Here is a 10,918-nt window from a genome sequence, read left to right on the forward strand (position 1 = left end):
CAAGTTTAGTTGAGACAGAGTAAATGTAGTCATTCTGACATGGTTATCTTTCATATCAGATAATTGCGTAAAGTCTGTGAGTTTTAATCCCAACATGCACTAGACTTCAGTAAGCCTTTGATGGCTTTTCCAAGACAGTCCAACCAAGCCACCAGTAAAACAAATGCACACAACAACAGGCATACAAGGGCATGTTTTAACATGATGTGTAGTGAATTAGGCCTTGTCTATATTAACAGAACTAGCATCCATGTAACTACTAAATTAATCTGCTCCAGTATAACTGCTGCCTCACATAGCAGCACCACAGCTACATTAGGTTTGCATTGGTGTAACTACATCAATGTAGGGACATCTATCTGTGTATGTTTTCTTAATGTTGACAAGTCCTTAGACTCACAACTAGTGATGGACAAATATTAAAAAATGTTTGAGAATCCATCAGGTTCAGAGTTTTATCCAAGAAATATCTGACCTGCCCTTCCCAAAACAGAACTGTCCAGCCCCAGGCCACTCCCTCTCCCTCAACTAACCTAGCCTCTTCCTCAAAAAGAACAGCTCCAGGACAGATCCCTTGAGTCCAGCCAACTCTACAATATCCTTACTTGTTAACCCTGATGTCTTTAGAGCTTGTTACTACCCTTTTAAGATCAAATCTACCTTACAACTTCATTCATGTCAGGAGACCTGATTATTAGAGCCGTGCAAATCTGCAGATATCTACTTTATATCTGCAGATATCTGCATCTCCAGGTCGTGTTTGTGGATCGCGGATGTATGTGGATCCAAATTTTCTTTGTAGAGCCCTGCAAATCTGTGGATATCCTCTTTATATCTGCAGACCATGTTTGCGGATCGGATGTGGATACAAATTTTGTTTCCACTCAGGGCACTACCGATTATAATGGTGTTCTGCTTTGGAATGTAGATAAGTCCATAACAGTATCAATATGCTGGGCCTTGGATTGTGTGCTATCTTCTTATTAAGGCCTGGAGAGCTTGTATCTTACACTTACATTATTTTTATTTAAACTGTACATAGCTAACACAACAGCAACCAGAGCTTAGTGTTGACTGCAGCCCAGGAACTGGCCTACCAAAATGGAGGATGAGTCTTGACCTTTGGCCTCTGCAGTCCTCACCCAACATCTTTACACATCAGTGACAGCTATTCCACACATCTTTCCCTATTTACTTAAAATAAATGTATTTGACACTTGTTTTTGGAAAGGCATCAGAGTGGGTGGTTCAGATAAATTTTGTCTAAGAATCCAAATCTTGTGGTTACTCCAAACCTTTCCAGATAGCTTTGGAGGGTTCTGTTCAAATCTGAACATGGCTTGTTCTGAAAACATTCTAAAATAGTACTGTATTATAATGGGGCAGGAGGTCTGGGGAGCTCCTGACACAATTCTGGCTGTCAAGTTGATGAGCACCCTCAGGCCTTGGCTACACTGGCAATTCACAGCGCTGCACTTGCTGCGCTCAGGGGTGTGAAAAAACACCCCCCCCCCCCCCCGAGCGCAGCGAGTGCAGCGCTGTAAAGCGCCAGTGTAATCAGCGCCTGCAGCGCTGCACGCTCGCTCACAGCGCTGCAAGCTAGTCCCCTCGGAGAGGTGGAGTACTTGCAGCGCTGCGAGAGAGCTCTCGCAGCGCTGGCGGCGCGACTACACTCGCACTTCACGCGCTGTGAATCCGCGAGTGTAGCCAAGGCCTTAGTGTGAGCTGAGATCTTGTAGGGTTCCTTCACGACTGTGCACGTTATAGCTGCATGTTTTGCTTTTAGGAAGCATGAGAAATCGTAAGATGCTTAGATTTAGGTTAATTGTGGCAAGAAGGTGCAGCTTGGTCTTGTGAGTCATATGTCCTCATACTTTTTAATTGGAGCTATGCAGAAAAATGAACAAATCCGTATTTTTTTAACCAGATTTTTAACACAGTATAGTTTTCATTCAGCTACAGAGGAGTGCAAACTTGTCAGCGCTGGTTTGGATTTTTCCCCATATTAATTCACACATTCCTACTTGTACTTCTCTTAATATGAGTTACTCATCTATATTCTTCACCCACCACAGTAAACAAACTAATTCCAAAAAGTATTTAGACCACATTGTCTTAAAAACTATGTCTGAACTCCAGTAAGGTGTGCATTCCTCTAACAAAGGTTCCACATGCTTATGCTACACAGCCTACATTTGCTCTGGCCTTGGCTACACTCAGGAATTCACAGTGCTGCCGCGGCAGCCCTGTGAAGCGCGAGTGTAGTTGCGCCGCCAGCACTGCAAGAGAGCTCTCGCAGCGCTGTATGTACTCCACCTCTCTGAGGGGAGTAGCTTGCAGCGCTGCGAGCGAGCGTGCAGCGCTGCAGGCTCTGATTACACTGGCACTTTACAGCGCTGCACTCGCGGGGGGGGCGGGGGGGGGCGTTTTCACACCCCTGAGCGCAGCAAGTTGCAGCGCTGTTCAACGTCAGTGTAGCCAAGGCCTCTGCCTACTTCCTGTAGTCATGTTGAAAAGAAAGGTACTTGCTACTCCTTGAGGTCTGACTGGAGAAACCAGCCAAGAAATCTCCCTTCCATGTAGCCATTAGCAGTGATGGTGTGCACAAACAGTGGCTGATTTCTCTCTCTTCCTTCTAGCATCTGCTTCATCAGCTATCTCTGCTTAATAGCCAGCAGATTTGACTTGCTGTGCCATGGTGTGTCTAGCCTCTTTAGTGCAACTTTATATAAGCTGATTCTGAGAATCTCTGGGACCATATGGGCTGTTCAGGCTAGGGACATTCTCTAAGAAGAGGTCAAAAGCATTTCCAATACATGAAATAATTTAAAGAAGTTTTCTGGCCCTCATCTTCTGTTTCAGTGCCTTCCCTGATTTTTGATATGCCCTTTTTTCCCCACATTATTTCAACAGGGTCTAGCTAAATATGATCAGCACTGGGCATATCTTTACAGGAGAGCACCCATGTTGATTTGTAACTATTAAAAAAAACAGAGTTAAAAAGATTCCTTAACATTCTTTTTTAATCGTTATTTGTCTAATACTGAAACAAGTGTGCAGGTGGGCCAGATGTCTTGTTTCTTTGTCACTTCCATGATTAGTGTCTATAATCTGTACATGCTCAAAGTAAAAGCTGTTAATTTTGGGCATGTGAGGAAGTGAATCTTGTCTTGTATCCAAGACACTTTCTGCACTGGGGAAAATAATCTGTGGCTAATATTATCAGTTAGGGTACGTCTTCGCTACCCGCCGGATCAGCGGGTAGCAATCGATCTACCGGGGATCGATTTATCGCGTCTCATCTAGACACAATAAATCGATCCCCGAACGCGCTCCCCATCGACTCCAGAACTCCACCAGGGTGAGAGGCGGAAGCGGAGTCGACGGGGGAGCCGCAGCCATCGATCCTGTGCCATGAGGACGGGAGGGAAGTCGATCTAAGATATGTCGACTTCAGCTACGCTATTCTCATAGTTGAACTTGCGTATCTTAGATCGATTTCCCCCCCTAGTGTAGACCAGCCCCAAGTTATCTCCCTGTCATCTAGGTCAACTGCTACTAAAATGGTTAAGCCGTGACTATGGTTAGTGAAGACGGGGTCAAATTGCACATCACCCTTTATATTGTGTGTTTGACTCATAGTAGTGTGAGGGATCTAGCACATTTTCTATAACAGGTGTTGAATATGGTTTATCCCTATCTGTGGACTAGATCATGCCTAGCCTCTGCATATGAGTCATTCCTTGCCATAATGCTGTATGTACAAGGTGATCCAAAGGAGATGGGGAGAAGAAAAGGCCATGGCCTCTACAGCAGCATTCTTACCCGGGGTCCACCAAGCAGGGCTAGCGTTAGACTTACTGGGGCCCAGGACTGAAGCTCTGGAGCCTCACGGCGACTGGAGCCCCACTGCCCTGCTATATGAGTTGAAGCACAAGCAACTGAGCTTCATGGGACCCTTGGCAATTACCTTGCTTGCTACCTCCTAACACCAGCTCTGGCATTTATATGCAAAAAGACAGTTGTGGCACAGGCAGGCTGTGGAGTTTTTATAGCATATTGGGGGTGGAGGGGCGTGGAAAGAAAAAGGTTGAGAACCTCTGCTCTACAGCACCTTTGAGGAGTGTAACCTTGGTCATGCTCCTCTTATGTGCCAGGAGCTCTGGGAAGCACAATGCCTCCCTGGCCTCCTGCTGGGGTTGATACCTCTTTGCAGTTTCTCTAATCTGGGCCATAGCTGAAAGTCACATGAGAGCTCTCTGAGAGCATGCGTCTGACGAAGTGGGTATTCACCCACGAAAACTTATGCTCCAATACATCTGTTAGTCTTAAAGGTGCCACAGGACTCTCTGTTGCTTTTTACAGATCCAGACTAACACGGCTACCCCTCTGATACATGAGAGCTCTCTGTTTGTCAAACTATTTTCAATCCGGGTTGAACCACAGATAGTTGTCCTAATGTAGACATTGCTCAGACAACCTTCTTTGGCCTTCTCCTTTCCTTCCATGTTGCATTTCTTCCTGCCTTGTTCTAGTTTCTCTCTCTGTTCCTCATCCCAAAGTTGGAGTGCATCTACACTAGGAGATCTTTCCTGGAGCAGGGTCAGATGACATGGTAGCCCCAACAGTAGTGCATAGCCTTCATTAGAACTTACATGATTGGCTGTACCAGGGCAGCACCACTATTGCTGACAAATGACAATAACATTTCTAGCATAGTCAAGGTTTTGGAGTTTCCTCTTTCATAGAAATTATACGTTGAATTGTTTGCAGGCACCTGTAAATAGGTACTGAAACTGGGAATCAATTTTTATTCTGAGGCATAAAATTCACTAGCCACAAGAGTGCTAAACCTGTAGTGTTCTGGAGTTGAGCAAATCCTTTGGATACTCACTGGGAAGGGTTTATTAGATGCGCCCAGGTGAAAGACTGGAAAATCCATTCATTTTCTACCTTGTATGTGTTAAACAGAGGTGGACAAATACTGGATAAAATTTCTATGCAGGTATGTTTGAATTTTTAAATGAATTTGCTTAAGTCATATTCTCACCTGTCTCATGTTTGCTGCTTGCAGCCATTTATGCAATCAAGTTTCACAAATGTGAATAATCCTCGAAGGTAGATTTTTAAGATTACACTATCAGATACTCACAGGAAAACAAATTAAACATCTTCCTGATTACGAGCTCTCTTAGGGAACAGAAATGCTACTGTGTGACTTACTTAACCAAGCCCAACTAAGCAGCACAGCTCAGGCAAGTCACAGAATAAAGCAAATAAGGGGTGGGCTGGGGAAATGTCATCAAATAATTTAAAATAACAAATATATTTGAGAAAATTATGAACTATGCATATGCTCCACAGACAGACATAAGTGAAATTAACCTATAGCAGTGTCAGTTTGGTGGAAATGTACAGAGTGGATTTTTTTGTAAATCAACGTGATTAATTTTGGGCGTCTCTGTTGAAGTTTTCTACGGGAGTATAAATATGTGGATAAACCAGTAAGGGTTTTTCTTTAACTACATCTGAAGCCTGTTTTTTTTTCTCATTGTTTTAGATGATACAGTGCAGGCCATAATCATGTGTTAATCAAACTGCCACAGAGCTTGTATCATAACCGTTTAATGCTTAGATTGTGCTTGTTTTTTTTCAAAGGGACTACAGAATACTTTTCCAGTTAGTAAAGCTAATTCCTTGTTCTTTCCATTATACCTCCAACATTTTTATCCTAAAAAAAAAAGCAACTCCGAGAGGGGAGGACATAGTACTTTTAATCAGGAAACGCTGTCGCTGTATCTCAAACTATGTTACAGAAGGGATTTTTTCTGCAGAGCAAATAAGGAATGTAATAATTGTTTTAGATGCCTATGTCCTTTGCCATTTTTGCCTATAGCTGAAGAATATTTAGTAACATCTGAGTCTGTCTTCTTTATTTGAAATTTGTGTTGCTTACTCATAGGACCAGATACTTAACTATGAGTAAGAAGCAGTTGGAGTAGCTTGTGACCATACTGCCTTGATCCTGGCTGTACACCAGGCCTGTCCTTCAGCTTGCATTCTAACTTGTGCCAGCTGCAAATGTCTCCACCCTGGCTGGATCACAGCCCCTTAGAAGTGGTGCTCCTGTCCATATGCCTATCTTGGCGGCTAGAAGGGATGGGACCAAATCTCCATAGCACTCCTTTACCACCAGAATTTCCCTTTGTAGGTGAAAAAAAATGTGATGGCCAAATATATCCAGCGTAGGGCCATTTTGTGCCAGTGGAATGGCATAAAATAACCACAATACAGACTAATATGAGCCAATAGTAAACCAGGAGGCTGAAGGCTAAATCTTCTGGGCTGAGATGGAGTTTAGACTTCAAAATTTTTTTACACTTTGCTTAGGACTTTGGTTTTTGAAGATTGCTTCTTGGGAACTGTTTGTAATGAAACTTGTTATCCAGAGCATTCTTTAAGTAAAAAGACACTTTCCAATTAAAACTCCATGAATGAAGTCCAAATCCCAATGTCAAAACTCCCATGGACTTCAAATGAGGCATCCGAAGAAGTGGGCTGTAGTCCACGAAAGCTTATGCTCTAATAAATTTGTTAGTCTCTAAGGTGCCACAAGTCCTCCTGTTCTTCTTTTTAGGATTTCATAGAATATCATGGTTGGAAGGGACCTCAGGAGGTTATCTAGTCCAACCCCCTGCTCAAAGCAGGAGCAATCCCCAACTAGCCTCCTCAAGGATTGAACTCACAATCCTGGGTTTAGCAGGCCAATGATCAAACCACTGAGCTATGACTCAGGGCAACAATTTCCCACCTAAACAAGGACAAATGAATACATTTTAATATTACTGTAGACTATACAAACAGAGAGGAGTTCTACAGTTTTGTTTACTTTTCACCATTTATGCTGTTTACTACTTGTATTTCAGTCATTAGGTGGGGCAGTGAAAATAGACTAGTCAGTTTCTAGTCAACTTCGCTTTCTGGTTCTGTCTTAGCTCAATCCTGCCAAAGGCACTAGAGCTGCCAAAGCTACTAGAAGTGCAGGATGCATGCAAACGGCATGGCATTAGCTGTTCTCACAGACTCTAGGAATAGTTCACTTTCCTGATCTTATTAATATTTTGTATACAGATGTTTAAAGTTGTAGTTAAGTGCTTTTTTGGCTATTGGGCATGTAATTCAATTGCCACAGAATCTGTTTGATTCTAGACAAATATACCCATCTAGAGCCTTAAATTTTTTGAAGATTTTGATTTTTAAAACCAAACAGAGCAGCGAAGGGTCTTTATAGAGAAAAAACATTGTTGCAATGTCAATTTCATTTCTATGTTGCTATTTTAATGTTATAAGAAACTTGACTAAAATATTACATATTTTCACACTTCATATTCTCCACATGTGAATGTATTCAGCTGCAATTATAGTGTGGTTATGCATTTATATAGCTAGTTAAGAAAAAAAAATATTGCTTCCGCCTGCCCATTATCTTTAGTAGCCTCTTACTGAACCCCTGGATGTTGAATTTTGTCTTGTTTGTGTGAGACTGATCCAATAATTGCTATCTAATAATGCACCTGAGACTGTGTGCTACCTTAAAACTTCTCTTCAGTATTCAGTTTCTTTGTGTATCTTGTGGTGCTATGACTAAGGCTACCTGATAAAGTCAACATAGCATGACTAGTCTACATGGAGGTGTGATTTCTAAGCACACTAATGGGTCCATGTAGTTGCTGCTAGTGTGCACTAGAACAGTGCTTCTCAAAGTCGGGCCGCCACTTGTTCAGGGAAAGCCCCTGGCAGTCCAGCCCGGTTTGTTTACCTGCTGCATCCACAGGTTTGGCCGATCGCGGCTCCCACTTGCCGCGGTTCGCTGCTCCAGGCCAATGGGGGCTGCGGAAAGGGCGGCCAGCACATCCCTCGGCCCATGCCACTTCCTGCAGCCCCCATTGGCCTGGGATGGCGAACCGCAGCCAGTGCGAGCCACAATCGGCCGAACCTGCGGATGCGGCAGGTAAACAAACCGGCTCGGACTGCCAGGGGCTTTCCCTAAACAAGCGGCAGACCGGCTTTGAGAAGCACTGCACTAGAAGATCCCTAGTGTGTGTTAACACAGTGCACTACATAATGCACGCTAAGGAACTTCTAATACACACCCGCAGGGTCTTCATGGACCAGTTGGTGTGATTTCTAAAGCACACTCTTGTAGTGCACATAACCCTGCTCTGTAGTCATGCCAATAATGCTGGAAATTACTATAATAAGTAGTAAAGACCTTGCAGTGACTATTCAAGGATTTATTATTTAAGATTGAAGGTAGGAGTGGCCGTACAATAAATAATATGAGGTATAAATGTAAGACAATGCTCTCTGTCCTGAAATATCCCAAAGTGCCTTGCAGACCGTATAAATCCAATACCATTGAAATGGAAGCATCTTAAGGACAGAGGGTACTATTAGGCACGACACACTGCATAACAGTGAGAAGAAGGAAGATTTTGGCCCAGGACTTCAGGGCAAACACTTCCCCTCCTCCTATCCCCTTTTTAAAATAAAGATCTAATCACTCTCATGCATACACTCACACTCAAACGCTGTGTGTGTGTCTACACACAGATTAGACTGAATGTTAGAGCCTTAAGTATTTTTGGAATCAAATGTGATTCTTTGATTTCCCCTGGATAATTTTACCTGTAGGCTTTGGCACTACCCCTGATCTAACATGAAACAGTGCCATCATGCCCACTCCACTCTCTCCACCCTTATAACATACCTGAAGGTATTGGTATCTGCAGTAATTTGCCTCGGTTGGAATAATTTCAACAGATGGAAAATGGTTTCCATAGTTGTGTGAGGTGGCACTTGTACTGTGTAGGGTATAAAAGGTGGCATTATAATGGAGTCTCTAGCTTGCTTAATTCTGTACAAGTAACCACCACTTAAGTGAACATTTCTCCCTTGCCTACCAACTTTGTGCTGAATAGACCATACATAAGCTGAATAGAGCCCTCATATTGTGGGGTTGTGTGTGTGAGAGAGAGAGACAGGGTAGGTGCTTCTATTCTGAAGTATCTGAAACAATATCAACTTTTGTGAATACATCTTTACTAGCCCTTGAGTTGATCTGAGAGAGAAATCACCAATACTCTATTAGTACTTGGAAGATTATAAATCTCAGAGATTTAGCTCAGGATTAGTAAATTGGAAAGTGTACGTTATCAGGCGAGGCTTAGAACCATGATTGTCTCTGAATCGTTTTCATTAGTGCTTTATTCAAAGATCGTTTGAATTATGTAACAATGACGTTTCAGGGGAATCTGGCAGGAGTTTATTTTAGTCTCTTCCCCCCCACCCCCTCCCGCACAAAAAAGTTATTTTTATTACTACAGCTTATAACGTGCAGCACGTTTAGAAAGGCAGAAGCTTGGATCTCTGAGAAGAGATGACTTCAGATGTTGCATCCGAACACTGATTGTAACTTAGCTTGGTGGCAGAATGAGGTACAAGAAATATATAACAATTCTAGAAGCTGCAATTGGCATTACCCCCCTTAATAAGAGAGAACTGCTTCCTGAGGGCAGACATGCAAACCTTTGGCAACATCCAGGGTAAGTGTTGAATAGTTGGTCAATGAGGAATTGCGAAAGACTAACATTTACCTTAAAGCTGCACACTGACCTAGAAAGTTGTGTTCTCTGCAGTGACGAGGAATCATTCATACAAAAATAATTTTCTTTTAAAAATACATAGTGTTATGAAGTAAAAGATGCAGAATGTTGTTTCCCTAGGCAAATGTGTATGCTGTCCTTGACTGGCATGGCCATTTTCAGGTAATTTGGAAGTATCCTCAGTAGTAACACTTAATACTCTGTGCAGACTTCTGATTTAAGAACTGAATAGATAAACTGGAGCATACTCTCTACAATAGCAAATTAAATGGATATTTTGCAGCCTGATTATTCCTTGACTACTTTTCTCCTTAAATATTTAAAACACATTTCTTAAGATCTGTGTTGGAAATCTCACAGCTCCTGAAGATGGAAAAGAAAAGCATTAATTTCTTTAGGGAACTTCATTCAGTATTGCTTTGTCTGCTGAATATCAAAGGTCTCTTATGTTTAAGGTAAATAAATTTCCAGGATTGAATTTATTTTTGTTAAATGAACAGTAAAGTAAAATCCTTTAAGTTGCAATGAAAAAATATGATTAAAAATGGTTGCCTATGTAAAGTCTTGAGATCTTTGGACATCAAGGTAGTGAAAACCCTGGATACGTCGATTTGGCACTGGTCGATTAAATACTACATTTTAAAAAAGATGTGTATTACAAATAACACTTGTTAGAGGGCTAAAGCTGAAAGCTTTAAAAAATCTAAGGTCTCCCTGTTCTTGGTATTTGTTTGCTTTTTGCATTTTACTCCATTTCAAGGATGTAAATAGACCAGATAGTTTCAGTTTAGTTTTGTAGTATGTTTCTAGTCAATTATTTTCATGTTCTCCTACACCAGGATGCTGCAATGTTTTTGTTGGAAACACTGTAGGGGAATGTTAACTTGCTTTATATATTAAAAAAAAAAAAAAAAGAAAAAAAGAAAGAAAGAAAAAAGAAAAAGCTTCTGTTAAAGACCAACTTATGGAAACATTCCTGTGGGTCTTAGATATTTTTAAAGTTTGCTGATACAAAACCTAAACCTGAAACCAGAATTGACAAGACAGTCTCTTTTGGCTGTGTCTACACTGAGCCTTTTTTTTTTTTTTTTTTTAATTTCCTACAATTGTCACTCTACTTATAGTACCAGTGGTGGGAGCAGGGCCGGCTCTAGGCACCAGCAAAACAAGCTGGTGCTTGGGGCGGCACATTTTTAGGGGCGGCATGGCCGGCGCCAGAATGCTGCCCCTAAAAATGTGCCCCAGCCGCCCTA

The 10,918-nt window shown here is 42.0% G+C and overlaps 1 protein-coding gene across 13 annotated transcripts in view; it reads left to right on the forward strand.

Moving 5' to 3' along the window:
* The window catches only part of TJP2 (tight junction protein 2), a 90,141-nt gene that overhangs the window by 4,884 nt on the left and 74,339 nt on the right, over nt 1-10,918 (forward strand). The gene's annotated exons all lie outside the window — the stretch shown is intronic.

Source organism: Chrysemys picta, chromosome 6, assembly GCF_011386835.1.
Source record: "Chrysemys picta bellii isolate R12L10 chromosome 6, ASM1138683v2, whole genome shotgun sequence".
NCBI lineage: Eukaryota > Metazoa > Chordata > Testudines > Emydidae > Chrysemys > Chrysemys picta.